Source organism: Rhyacophila brunnea, unplaced genomic scaffold (genome assembly GCF_057557595.1).
Source record: "Rhyacophila brunnea isolate RB1 unplaced genomic scaffold, BYU_Rbru_1.0 scaffold_23, whole genome shotgun sequence".
NCBI classification, from domain to species: domain Eukaryota; kingdom Metazoa; phylum Arthropoda; class Insecta; order Trichoptera; family Rhyacophilidae; genus Rhyacophila; species Rhyacophila brunnea.
Window position 1 is genome coordinate 22102707 of NW_028232893.1, and position 15463 is coordinate 22118169.

The 15463-nt window shown below is 36.6% G+C and overlaps 1 protein-coding gene across 2 annotated transcripts in view; it reads right to left on the bottom strand.

Annotated features, from left to right (window-relative positions):
* Positions 1-15463, bottom strand: part of LOC147069725 (uncharacterized) — a 67177-nt gene that overhangs the window by 21680 nt on the left and 30034 nt on the right. Inside the window, exon 7 of one of the 2 annotated variants that reach the window (XM_085950693.1) lies at positions 2019-2889. The exons of the other annotated variant lie outside the window; for it this stretch is intronic. The gene's annotated coding sequence lies outside the window, so the exon portion shown is untranslated. Of the gene's footprint in view, positions 1-2018; positions 2890-15463 lie in introns of those variants that run through there. 2 annotated transcript variants of the gene reach the window in all.

Genomic DNA, 15463 nt, shown 5'->3' on the forward strand with positions numbered 1-15463 from the left:
CTTTTTGGTTTCATTCTATATGCTTTCACTCAACTATATGCAATCTTCCGTCCTCTCCCAATTTTTTAAAAGCATATAAGCTAATATTAATTAATATTTTAAAATTCTTTTTTTTCTCTTTTCAAATCCTAGCCATCCGCTATTTATTATTCATTAACCTTCAATTTACTTTCACTTAAATTATTAATTACATTCTTTTTGATTTTGCAATTTTTTGGATAAATAAAAAATTATTATTTAAAATTTTTCTATATACGTGTTGCATACATTTTAATTTTGAATTTGGAAAAATATTTTCTTTCATGAATATTTGTTAATGATATAATTAAATTTTTCTTTGGTATTAAAATATTTTCTTTCATAAAACTTTGAATTTGATATTCAATTACATTTTCATTTGAACTAATTAAACTACGAGGGTGGGTCAATAATTCCTTAGAAAAAAGCATTAAAACAGTTTTGATTTTTGTATTTTTTTTTTATTTCTCAACATAATCTCCTTGGAGCTCAATACACTTGGTTAGACGTTTCTCATTTTTTTTTAAACCGTCAGAAAAATAAGTTTTCGGAAGGTCCTCAAAATAAGCATTTGTCCGATCGATGACTTCTTCATTTGAAAAAAAACGTTGTCCACTTAGCCATTTTTTTAAGTTTGGGAAAAGGAAAAAGTCACTGGGGGCTAAATCTGGCGAATACGGTGGGTGGTCGACCAATTCGAACTTCAATTCTTCAATTTTAGCCATTGATCGTAAACATGTGTGAACACGGGCATTGTCCTGATGAAAGAGGATTTTTTTCCTGTTTAAATGAGGCCGTTTTTCTTCAATTTTGTTTTTTAGCTGGTCCAATAAAGATGCATAATAATCCCCTGTTATTGTTTTTCCTTTTTCCAAATAGTCAACGAAAATAATTTCACGTGCATCCCAAAATACAGTAGCCATAACCTTACCAGCTGATTTTACGGTTTTCGCCTTCTTTGGACATGGTTTGCCTTCGCAATCCACTGCTTTGACTGTTCTTTCGTCTCGGGAGTATAGTGGTGTATCCATGTTTCATCTACAGTCACAAAGCGACGAAAAAATTTATCCGGATTGCGTTGCATGAGCGACAACAGGGCTTTAGAGGCCACCACCCTATTGCGTTTATTGTCGACTGTGAGCAAACGCGGCACCCATCTTGCAGAAATATTTTTCATGCCCAATTTGTCATGTAAAATAGAAATGACGCTACCTTTTGAGATCCCTGTAACCTCAATTATCTCACTCAACTTTAATCTTCGGTCACTTAACACCATATCGTGGATTTTATTGATCATTTCTGGTGTAGTCACCTCTACAGGACGTCCTGAGCGTGGTTCATCCTTTGTTGATGTACGACCACGTTTAAATTCATTTAACCAGTTATAAATAGTTGCAAGTGAAGGAGCAGATATGCCGTGAACTAAATCCAACTCATTTTTTATTTCCTTTGCTGTTAACCCTTTTATATTAACATGTTTAATAACAGCTCTAAACTCAATTTTCTCCATTTTCCATTTTTCCATTTTCCACAAGCAAATTTTTTTTTTAAATGTACGAGAAACACACAACAACCCGACCAATCTGATTGAAACTTCGCAGCATACTGAATCGGTAGTGCCGCTGCATGAAAACAAACCGCTTACAGTACTAGTCGCGCCACCTGTCGGCTTTTCTAAGGACTTATTGACCCACCCTCGTATTTTTCTTTTAAAAATTAGCTTGAATTTAATAATTGATTATTTTTTATGCCTGGTTTAGCGTGCTTGTTTCACTGGGCATTTTTTTTTTACAATGCTGATATTTTATTTATTATCAACTGTGTTTGAACCTTTTATAGGTTATCAAACCTTCATTCATTATGACACACACTGTCAAATATTTTTTATTTTATTATTATGGAAAGGTGTGTTTCCGTGCTAATCACACTTAACTAATTATTTTGAATTTTGTCAGGGCCGCATCTTAATTATGCATATTTTTTATTATTCATTTTTTTTTGTGAAGGAATCTTGTCCTGTGTTTTTATCTTTTGTCTATAATACACCTCAGATATTTATAAATTATAATTATTATTTTTGCTCTTTTACAAGCTTCTCTTTTTTGGATTGATTTTTATTATCAAATTAATTATTGCAAATCTTATATCAATTGTCGGTACAGGCTGCGGGGAGATTTTATTATTATTTGTTGGCTGCTAGCTTCTTGGAAGTCGTGGGAACTGAAGGTGTCTCACGACTGTCCTGTTTGATTTAGTGATCCGGGGTGCCGAAGATGTTCCTCGGACGCGTCTGATTTTTCTCTAGCAGTCAACCCTCTTGGTATATGGGTTGTACTATCGGCGCTGAAGACGGTTCCGTTAGTCCCCTCTCTTTTTGGCGGTGGAATCTGCCGCTGATTGTGTGGATTCCACCGCACTCTGATGTTTATGGTGATGTTGAGTTGGCAGGCGTGATGCGAATAATAGAAGCGATCGTCTGTCGACACTGATGATGTTGTGCAGCGGCCTGGACTGTATGAAGGAAATCAACCTACTTATCAAAATTCCTTGAGGGAAGAAAGTGGACGTTATTATACGATCTCTTTAGCCTTTCATTTTTTATTTTTGTGCAGCCCCAACTTGAATGTCAGACCAGTTGCAAACCGTGTTGTTCATTTAATTACATTTAGTTTCTGATGTGTTCATGGTTTCCTCGTCGTTGCCTAGCTTTCATGTGGTGCTCCGTGGTATTTTCTTCTTCTTCATCTGGGAGGTCCGTTTCCGATGGGTTCCAGGTTCAGAGCAGAGCGTTCCTGGGGATGGAACACGCCACCGGAAGAAACGTACGTCACCGGAGGTCTCGGGTTTGGCGGGATTGAGTTGGTCCAGAATCTGCGGCGGAGTATTTTTAAGTAGTTAGCTTTAAGTGTGTATGAAAGAGATATAGCTGGTTTTGCTATCGCGAGGTTTTAGAGTAGTTTGAAGCGGAGCAGTATATTCTGGAACGGACGATATCTTGCTACACCATTGTAGACTTTAACGTAGTATACTAAAATCGATGATTAATTTTAATTATATATTTTGTACTAGGAATTCTTTTCTAGCTTAGTTTTTCTCCTTGTTCGCGCCATTTTATTTGTTGGAACGCTGCTTGGGATCCGGACCATGGCTTGGAATTCCATCACACGTCATTTGTTCTTTCAGGCTTAACAGAGATTCCACATCACAGCTGTTGGTTGTTAGCCACACTGTTATTTTTATTCAGATTAGACATCTGAAAGTAGTATATTTTAGTAATGTTCTTTTTAAATGTTCGGACGGTGCTTGACGCACAGTATTTATTACTTACCGACAGACCCGCCCTCACGCAAAACCAAACTGGCACTCATTGTTTATTAATTATTATATTATTTGTTCGAACCAAGTTGGTGAATCTATTGTATTTATTATGTTTTATTATGTATACTTGCCAAAAACCACGGCATATACGATTGAGAATTTATTTTTTGCTTTGTGCACTCTATAACTTTTGCCAACTATTAAAGGTTCATTTTTTTTTCAATAACTTAATATTATTTGAAATTAATTTATTAAATTATTTATCGATCTATTATTTTCAACTTAATTACTCAATGTTTATATTATTACTCAAATTATGGAAGCAATTTTAATTTCTTGAATATAATTCTATTAATTACTTTATTATATAATACTATCTTTACAATTTTATCAATTTAATGAATTGAATTGAATTTCTTGAACTAAAATATTAATTCCTTTATATACAATATATCAATTTAATATACCATTTTATATATTATTATCTGAGGTGCATTTATGTAAATTTTTGACTATTAATCATTTCAACTTTTTTTCACTGATATAAAATCTTTTCAAACAATTATTATTATACAACTCTTCCTATCCTTTTGGAAGCTATATTTAAAATCAATTTTTACAATCTAATTATTGCAGTTTTACACTGCTGGGCTGAATCCCAATTATTTGTAACGTTCCGAATTTACTGTGATAAATTATTATATATTATTTATTTATTTCCATGTACACGAGCTTAGGTGTTTTTTTATATTTATTAGATCTTATTTAAAATTTATAAATTATTGGTGGACCGGTTAGGTAGGGTAAATCCACACGACCTCTCCCAGAACTTCATTCTTCAGCGATGACCTTCTTCGTTTTGATTCGTCATAAGCCTCTCCCTCTGTCATCAAACAACGGAGTGGAAATTTTATCATATATGTCTCCTTCGCTTCGCCTGCACCCGCGCTACCTCTAAGCGTGCCGTCGATGATGTCCGACCCCTGGGAGGATTGATGCTATCTGAAGACCCCCCTGGGAAGTTGTCAGTCGAAGTCCTCACTATGGCTTGTCCTTCTCTTACCGAGGTTGGGGGTAATGTCATATTATTTTATAACATGACACACGAATTTTGATGATGGCAACTAAACAAAACATCGACAGGATCACGCCGGATAGTTTGTACGCAGTTCGCCAAACTATTTCCGGCGCTAACGAAAAAGCGGCTTGAGAACGAAAAGGCGAAGCGGCAGGGCCTCTCAGTTTTTAGCCTTCAAGCGAAGCAGACGTGTTTCTCGAGTTCCAAGTCCCGGGAACCGGGGCACATGGCCTTGATGTCCTGACGTTTTGGAGACGTTGATGAAGGCCCACTGAAAGACGTCCCCAACAGGCCAGGAGATCGAAGGTACCCCCATGGACCCGGCACGTTTGAGGACCGCGATGGAAACTGAAGAGCTTATTTTTTGTATTTGGTATTGATTTTTGTTCTTTTTTATGTTAAGGTCCACCGAACTAGCCTCTGATTCGAACTAGCTTTTTATTTTAATTCTAACTTTGTCTGAACATTATATTGTGTTAGGCGCTCGTAAGTCATTTGATAAATAATCATACAACTTTATACAATGTCGCCCGCAAGTTAAACTCATTCATTAATTATACATTTGTTGAAATTTCTCTACTTGCTTTTTATTTAATTATCCTTATCACTATTGTCTCTATGCATCATCATAGAGTGGCGCTCAAACCGAGATTTCATTTTAATTCCATTTTTATGTCTTTCATTATTATAGCTATCATCCGAATGAGTGAGTTAACCGGACAGGTAACTGAGGTCTAAGAGGTAATTGTCAATCTACCTACGACCCTGCTTCCTATTTCCCCGAGTCTCATGCTATCCCTACCCTATCCCCATCCTATCCCATCTCCACGCACCATACCCAGGCGCACCTGCCTACATACTTCCCTATCCAATTCCATCCCCATCCATACATTCCTACCCACCTCCCATACATCCAACTTAAAATCATTCCATGATAACATACTTCTTGTCAATGAAACATGGCTCAAACCCTCGCACCGTCTTAACATACCGAACTACACTATCCATAGGACCGACACACTTACTAAAGGTGGCGGAACAGCCATCATCGTAAAATCGCATATCGAGCACTGTTCAATACACTTACAGCCACCCGCGCGCGCCACACGTTCGGCTATAGAATCTACCTCGATATTAGTCACCACTAGGAATTACGGCTTAGTTAAATTCACAGCTATCTACTGTCCACCGAGACAGAAGCCCACCAGGTCAGATTATGATAATTTATTGGACACAAATAATACTCCCACAGTCATAGCCGGAGACTTTAACGCCAAGCATTCCGCTTGGAACAACCGTAAGTCAACAGCTCGTGGAGTATTACTACATGATTTCATTCAAGCTAGTCAATCAGTGATAGTCGCACCTCTGACGCCCACTAATTTCCCGACCAGAGGCATGCCTAGTATTCTCGATTTTGCCATCATCCGTAATACCAACTATATTCCCAACATTTGTACGGTAGATGAACTAAATTCAGACCACAAACCGGTCCTAATGTTCCTCGGAGATGCATTTGACCCATTAGTTACGTCACCAGACTCCCAAAGATATAAAGTATCCTGGGAAGACTTTTGGAGGAACACCACACAATTCCATTAGATCTCTCGTCAACACCTAAAATAGATTCCGCAATAAGGGACCTGACGGCCTCTATAAACGAGGCGGTCAAGTCTGCTTCCACTTTGATCAGTCAGACTGATACCCACAGATTGGATATGCCAAAATCCACCAGAATCAAAATCACGGCGAGAAACCGTGCTAGAAAGATCTCCCAAATCTTGGGGGTCCAGCCCTCCCTCCGCAAGTTTAAGAAACTGAGGACGGAGGTGAGGAAACTAAACGCGGAACACGTTAGTGAGACCTGGAACGCCAAACTCACAGAGTTACTTAAGGGTAGTGATCTCTAAAGCCTTGAGGACAAAGAAATGTCCAATTACTCCACTGAAAGCCCACAACAAAATGGTTTTCACGACTGAGGAGAAACTTGAGGTATTCGCGGACAGCCTCCAAAATCAATTTAGACCCAACGAGATAGACACATCTAAAAGGTCCACTAGACGACACCTAAAATCAATTGAAGATAGGGCCTGCGCAATAATACATAATAGGATAGATCCTCCACCAACTCTGATTACCCCAACCACCACTCAGGAGGTTGAATACTTAATCTCACAACTTAAAAATCGCTCAGCGCCAGGCAAGGACGGGTTGAGTAACCTCACCCTCAAGAACTTACCAGAGAAAAGCATCCTTGCCTTAACAGGGATCTTCAATGCCTGTCTAGAGATGCAATACTTTCCTGATGACTGGAAACTTGCGGACGTCATCCTCCTGCCAAAACCAGGCAAGGACCACACACGCCCCGAAAATCACTGGCCGATCAGTCTCCTCCCTATGATGAGCAAACTTTTAGAAAGACTTATAAATGCCAGACTTCAAATCATTATTTATGAGAAGAAACTCATACCAGACGTACAGCACGGGTTCAGAGCCGGTCACGCCACGAACCACCAACTGCTGCGCGTAACAGAATACATAACAGACGGTTTCAATCACCATAAATCTACAGTTGGCTTGTTTTTAGACATTGCTAAAGCTTTCGATAAAGTTTGGGTCGAAGGACTCATAGTCAAACTCTCTGAGGCCGAAATCGAACATCCTATCATTAAAATCCTACACTCGTTCATAACCGACAGACACTTCGCAGTCAAACTTTTCGGAGAAAGATCCTCAATCAGACCCACAAGCGCCGGAGTCCCAGAAGGATCCGTGCTCGCCCCGTCTCTGTATAATCTATATACAAGATTCTATATAAAAAAATCGTTCGCCCATCTCTAATTTTGTCCATCCCTATGATTTGCTAGTATGATGCGCAGATTAGTGAAAGCCAATCAAATTAACGGATTTGATTAGTATGAAGTCTTTGCAAATGCCATACCCTGGCAACTGAAGGAAATTATTTAAAAATAACTGTCAAACTGTCATTTCACTCAAAGATAAGATATGTTTTCTATTTCAGCTCTAAAGAATCTTATGATATCTACATATTACTTATCAATGCAATCAATTAAATTGTGTTATTATAGTTATCTGTGATTATAGTATTCGACTGCCCTGAATTAATATTATATCGGTATGTATTTTGGCATTGTGTTTATTATACTTACATGACATACCATTTGGCATACTGACTGTTGTAATAATTTTACGAATATAAACCAATAGACTTCCAGACTGATTTTCTATTCTTACAAATACGAAACATCGTCTTATATTCATTAATTTGATCCTGATATAAAAACGATAGCCAGTAATTATTATCCTAATATTAAGAAATCAATCGAAGCACTAGTTCACTAAACCAAACAAATTCATTGAGTTATCTAGTAGCTAAACTCGATGGCCTTATGATAGGCCCGCTCGCACTCCACGGTGTCTGGTATGATAATGGCTATCTTTGGTCGCGACGTATAAGGAATATAATTCACGCTATAGTTTTGGTAACTGAAGAAAAATTGTAAACCCAGTGATGTCTATACTCTATAAGCAAAGTTCCATTCTTGACAGACTTGAAATGCCGCCCCTGCCAGCTTTCAGATTTAGTTCACCTGTTGCGAAGTCATACATAGGTTACTGATTTCCCCTTTTATTTTGATTCCTGGGACGAAAATGGCTCAACGTGGCATGGAAATGTTATTGAGCATAACGCATAAAGATCATAAAATAAACCAATGGATAAGGGAACAGACAAGGATATGCGATGTGATAGAACTCGCTAAGCGGATGAAATGGTAATTGGATGGACATGTCGCGTGGAGAGTAGACAACTGCTAGACAAATGCCGTCATACATGAGTGGTACCCAAGGCGCACTAAACGACCTAAAATCATGGCATTACTTTAATTACTAACTGACGTCACGGATCACTATATATTATACCTATGATAGGTAGGTATTATATCAAAATATTATTCGAAACCCAATAAAACAGAAACACGAAGAAGCCTGTGTAATTTACACGCTATCTAGGAAAGAAAATATTATTTCAAATACCCACATAATATCCGAAATTATAACACTAATTTAATATTTTATTCATTTAATCGGTCCATATCGTTAGGGATGCCATAGACTGAGGTAATGTGGATAATCTATTACCAACCTACATGAAATCAAATCGTATTAGTTTTTAAGTACTCTTGTAGTTTTAGTTGGCAACGTTCTTCAATAATCGAACGTCATCAAACGCCATTTTGCATTCTGTGATCTGCCAGATTGTTGTCCGGTTTTGTATTCGTTGATATTATTCGATATTCATACTCACACATAGTATATTATCAAGTCTATGATATTCATTCTCTACAATTTCGGTTATTTTGGATACTTCGTGTGGTTTAACTTCTTGGTTGTAATTCATTTAATTTTAATACATTCGGCTAAATTATTTCCATCGAATTATTGCATTACCTATTAGTGGACAAGAATAATATCATCACCGACCAGTAAGTTTATTAATTTATAATAAATACCTATGCTTTATTTTACATTCCGACCATGTCCGATCCTAATAAGATCATATAGGCCTTACATACTTATTATGAAACAAAAACAATGTAATAAAGTCGCAATTTTACTAATACCGCTTCATGTAGGTGTGTACCCACTAACAAACTTTGGCTCTGTACGAATACAGGGAGGATTCGCAAAGGAGAGAGGTCGAATGTTTTTGGGGTAATTGTGCCGCAGAGGTGGACCCGAGCTTTTATAATTTTTTGTACAGTTCAGTTGTGAGGGATACAGCGGAAAACACATTTTGAAAATAGCCGATATACTGAATTATTTGTTAGGTTAACCTAACCTAAACTAACAAATAATCCAGTATATCGGGTATTTTCAAAAAGTGTTTTCCGCTGTAATCCTTATAACCGCCGAACTGTACCTAACAGTTTATTCCAAGTAGACAATTATAATAAATACCTTTTTCTGTCGGCGCATCGGCTTTTCGATCCAATAATCGTTAATTGAAAATTTGAAATTTTCATACATTTTGATACACCATTATCACAAGCCAAGATTACATGAGGTAATATAAGTTAGGTTAGGTTTGGTCTAAAAAGAAAGTTGTAAAATCTCATGTCCACCTCCGCAGGACATTTACCGTTTTTGGTGGGGTTGCTTCAGGAGTAAGTGTGCTTTTAGGCGTCAGTTCTGTTGTTCGTTCAGTTTTGAAACGGTGATGTACTTATACTAGCGGTTCTCAAACTTTTAAAAATTGTTCGATGGGTCACGGACCCCTTCAATATAAAAATAAAATGGTCGCGTATAATCTATTTCGAGATTTCGTCTTGATAGTAAGTAGTGTAGAAAAAGCCATCTCACACTCATAGGTGGTTGCGAATGGAATCAGCACTCTTAGAGCCATCTTTGCAACATCATAGGACTGTGAAATTTCAAGCCAAAAATCACTACAACACGTTTCACGGAAAGCATGTTATGCACCCCCATCATTTATCAAATCAATAAACTTTTCGATTATGTAAATGTTTCCAAGAGATTGGGACAGGGAAAAGACATCTTTACTGGGGTAGGTGAAAGAAAGATACATTATGTCAACTTAAATTCTAAATTTGAAATATAAACTGACACGAGAATAAAGGAATCATTTATTTTAATCGAGTTGTGAAAGAAAACAAATTCTAGGATACTCTCATAATAGTTTGAAAGAAGCAGAACTAAGTCGCTTCCAAGACTGTTGACAGGTTTCTCACGTTTCTGGAAACCAGTCTGCAAGAGACATTTCAAGGAGCTGAAATTAACATTATGAACAATGTCAAAGATGAAGAACTCATTCGAAAAACACTTATATTTTGTTCAAATACTCAAATGATTGATATCATCATTACCGTAGGTGGTTTCGAATTAGAATCAGTCTGTACTGCCATGGAGGCTATACAAGGAGTCATCAAACAACCTAATGATGCTCTGTTTGGATGCTTTTCTACCTTCGAACTTCAATAAAACCGAGAGGGTAGCTACCCTCTCTGAAGGGTAGTGGGGTATTAATATAATAAACACATTGTATATTTATACAAGATAGATCAACTGAATGTCGGCGATTTTCGGACTATCCCTAAAATAAATGACTCACATTTATTCATCAAAAATGAATAAAATGAAGGTGTCGACATGTGCCCAAGTGCTAAGCCAGCGGAGCGGGTTGGTAGTGAATTAGCATCCTGTGCTAGAAAAGGTAATGATGTCTAACACAATTAATATTTTCAAATGCTGTCTCAAAATCGAATTAATCATTAGATATGTAAGTACCGTGTATTGGCATTCTTATGTTACCGTGGATTACTTTAACTAATTCGAATATTGAATTATCAATTAGGCGCGCGCGCATGCGCAACTCACCAAATTTCCTGACAGGATTTCCCATAATTCCCACCGAGTTGGCCGCTGCGCAAAAACGAGAAAATATTGAGTACTTCCTTAACAACAAGCTAGCGTGAGGAAAGAGGTAAAAAAATCAAAGTCCAAGAGTATCAATTTAATTATCTTATGGACCGTTCAATAAATATAACGTTACACAAACTTCCTTTATTTTTTTCTGTTGTAAGTAGCTAAGCTCGATGGCCTTATGATAGGCCCGCTCGCACTCCACGGTGTCTGGTATGATAATGGCTATCTTTGGTTGCGACGTCCATTTATAAGGAATAAAATTCACGCTATAGTTTTGGCAACTGAAGCAAAATTGTAAACCCAGTGACGTATGTCTATACTCTATAAGCAAAGTTCCATTCTTTCGAAATTCAGAAGATTTTGCGCATCAGTTGGATCATTCCATAGACAATTTTGGTTTGAGTGTATCCAGATGATTGATAAAATGCCGTTTGTAGACAAACATAATAACCCAGTCTCAGTGCCATCACTGCGAAATTTTATTAAAACCGTGGAAGGCTGTATAAAATTATGCGATATGTGGGAAGCTATGGGGTATAAGTATTTAGCTATTCGCAACTTGAACCAGGATCCGTTAGAAAATTTCTCTGGCAGTATAAGAAGCCAGTGTTCGTAATATAAATCCTACACCATATCAGTTTTCTGGATCCTATAAATGCCTTTGGTTAAATAATTTAACATCTAGACATTCCATCTGGAGTAATTGTGAGGAGGACGCTGCTGGTGGTCTTTTTAAAAATTTAATGGAATTTATAGAACAATCTGACAACACCCCACAAAACCTTGTTGGAAACGTTTCAAACGTAATTGTAGAGGATCACATTGAAGATAATTTAACCTATCGTAGTATATTCTTGGGTTTTCACCGTGTCTCCTTCTTCCTTCTTTACTCGACGTTTCGGGCTCGTTGCAGAGGCCATTATCAAGAGATATGTTTTATGATGAAATGTAGTGTATGTAATTCACGATGGAGATTGAACAAAACGGAGCTCTACCATTTCTTGACGTGGAAGTTATCAGAAAATTAGATGGTTCTCTAGGACACAGAGTCTATCGGAAACCAACTCATACCAATCGTTATTTACATGCTTCTTCTCACCATCACCCTGCTCAAAAAATGGGTCTGATTTCGACTTTGATGACAAGAGCTCGGCGTATCTGCGAATCTTCGTATTTAAAATCCGAGATATCTCAAGTATCAAAGCCTCTTCAAGCAAACGGATATTCTCACAATATGATCCAAAAAGCCACCAGAACCAAAATCAACCTTAACCCGGTCAGTCAGGAGGAAGAGATACAGTTCAAAGGCCGGGCCTATCTACCTTATATCAAAAACACCACCGATACTATCTCCAGGATACTTCGGAAACATAATATTGAAACAATATTCTCAACGTCGACAAAGGTCCGAAATATGTTAAGACCAGTAAAGGACTCACAACCTTTGGACTCGGCAGGTGTATACCAGCTAAGCTGTCGTGGATGCCCAAAAAAGTATATAGGCCAGACTTCTAGAACGGTAAAGAAGCGTGTGAGTAAACACGAGAGAGCATACCGACTTAAACATTACACGATGTCGGCAATTGCCGAGCACTCGATGGATACAGGGCACAAATTTGACTTTGAGACCAAGATATTGGGTCGGAATAAAGGATATTTCGCACGATTGGTAAAGGAGGCCATTGAAATCCACAGAAACCCTGAAAATATCAATAGGGATTGACACGGCCACAAAATGTAGGCCATCAGTCGGCATTTTCCCTTAATAAATTAGTGACGTCACAACTTTTCGATCCGACCTTAAATGTCGATTTTACTTGAAAATACGCGGCCTATCTCTAAACAAAGCTATAGTAATTGTGTATTGAGTCCCATAGTACAATCTGAGCGACTTATAGCCCCTCAGAGTGAACTACGGATGAATTTTCTTTCAAGGAGACCAAACGGTCTTATAAGGTGAAATGTAAGTAATTGAAATTTATAGGATTAAGGTTAAAAATAGATAATAAATTGTAAACGACTTATGGGATATCATTTGCTAAACATTGTAAATAAATGTCCATTTGTATTTAATCTGATTTTGAATTATATAAAAATAAATTTTATTTTTTCAAATTTGGTCTCGATCTAATTGCCGAAACCAAAGCAAAATAACTTAAATAAATAAATTATGATATCAAATATTGTCGTAATTAAAATCTAATGATTACGTTTTGTAAGTACTGATTACGCACACTCAATTTAAATAATAAATTAATATTTCGAATCGTAATAAAAAGGGTACCAATTTAAGTACCTACTTTTGTAAAAGTTAAATGAAGGAATTTCGAAAATGGAAATTCTGATAATGTAAGTCTAAGGACTCGGTTGCTTTCCTAATTTACAAATAAAAATTGTTCTTTAGATCTGTCAATTAACCCTGACAGATCAATATTAAATTACCCGAAATAGGTAATTTTTAAACTCAATAAATGAATACTTGTCATAGAAATTTAGACTGAAACTAATGTTATACCTTTAAGTTGAAGTGTTCTATAAATGTAATTAAATAAATTTTAATTGTAATCCCTTCTGCGTAATTAGCCCGCAAAAGTTCTGCATAAAAGAAACGGACAAGTTTGATTTCTACCATTCTCCTTGCGAATACGTAGCCGATCGGTAGTTTTAATGATTCACGCTTTTGTTACGCTCTATTTTTAGCGAAAATATTTTCATTTTTCTTTACCGCTAACCCGATAAATGAATTAATAGATATTTGGACAATCTATGTCAAAAGTACTATAAAGACTTTTACGAATGTTACCAAACTTGTACCACCTATAGGTATTAACTAATTGCTTATTTTTATTCTATTAAACGATCATAATTTTCCGGAAAAGCCGGGAAATGAACGGCTTTTTTGTGATTGGTCCAAGATTTTGACTCTTGGCTCTGTAGAGGAGGTAGAAAGATCTCCCATTGGACCATTTTTCAAATGACGTCAAAATCTCGGGAAGTTCCCTTTTGGAGAGTATAAAGGAACGTGTTTTTCCTATACAGTCAGTCGTCGATTTTTCAATATTGCCGGGAGGTTGTGCCCGAAGGCGATCCGAATTCGCTTAGTTTTTGGATATTTCCCCGATATATTCATTCGCGGGATATTTCTGTCGCGTCACAGTCTGACGTCACAGTGGATGACGTGTGTGATTCGGGTTGTCAGTTGATAACGTAAACAATACCGCGTCGCGTCATCGTTCACGAGTTTGTTCCAGCGATATTATTATTTTTTTTTTTTTGAAAGAGCATAGCTCCTTAAATCTTACGGTCGGCGACTCATAGTTATAAGAGTGTAATCGTACATAAATTAAATATAAAATAATTATAATTAATTAACTTTATTTAATAATTAAGTTAAATAAGTTTTTATAAAATAATTATGTAATTATTTGAAATTAAACTAAAGTGTAAAATTGTCAATAAACAATTAAATAAAAAAAAAATTAATTTACTTATCGAGAATAATTTAATAAATAATTTAAACTGAATTACCACAAGGAGTTTTTATTTTGAAAATAATCAACGAAACATTTTACGAAAAACATCTGATATTAAGGAAAGTGACTGATAGTCAGCTGTCTTTGACGTTTATGTAAATATTTACGAAAATAAATTCGATTTGAAAGTCAATCGGATAATTAATAGCCTAGACACCAACCTATTACTAGGTGATGGTTCTAAATAATATAAAGTTAAATAATATTGATTAAGTGTATTCCAAAAGTGTCAATCAAGAACTTTAGTTGATCACCCTCTCCCCGAATAGTATCGAGCTAGCCAAACAAAGGTTCTTAATCGGTCCGAGGGCAGGACCGGTTGAAGATAAAGTACCTTTGAGACTATTCCAGGACTGGGGTATCGTCAGGATGATGGATTACGGTTAAAAAACGTCATGGCTTCCGGCACTATCAGCAAAATCTAATATTCGAGCCAGTATCCCCGGTCGTAATGATTGACAGATTACTCTGAGCAACGTTTGCTCTTAGATAATCGGATTCATTTTGACATTCTTAGAGCAACGTTTACATTCACATACCTACACTACATTTCATCATAAAACATATCTCTTGATAATGGCCTCTGCAACGAGCCCGAAACGTCGAGTAAAGAAGGAAGAAGGAGACACAGTGAAAACCCAAGAATATACTACGATAAAAAACAACCGTGAAAGCCTCAAACATTATATAATTTAACCTTTGCAGATGGTAAAATGTACACTGCTGGGTATATCGTTCGTAAAATTTCTAGATCCTGTAGGCATTGTGAACAGAACTTAAATACCGAGCCTACCAGTAAGCATGCTGGCGTGAGTTCACGAGAATATGGAGGGAAGAGAAGATTGAAATATGCCTCTGACAATATGTTTGACTGTTTCAATGCAACTGGAAAATTAATTAGAAATTATTTGTCAGAAAACGCTTTTACGCATAAAATCAAGGAAACATTAAAAACTAAAATTCTCGACAATCTCGATTTTTTTTTTTTCATGCCCTCTCCATAAAGATGAAATTAAGAATAAATTCATAAAATATATGTTTTCTCTACATA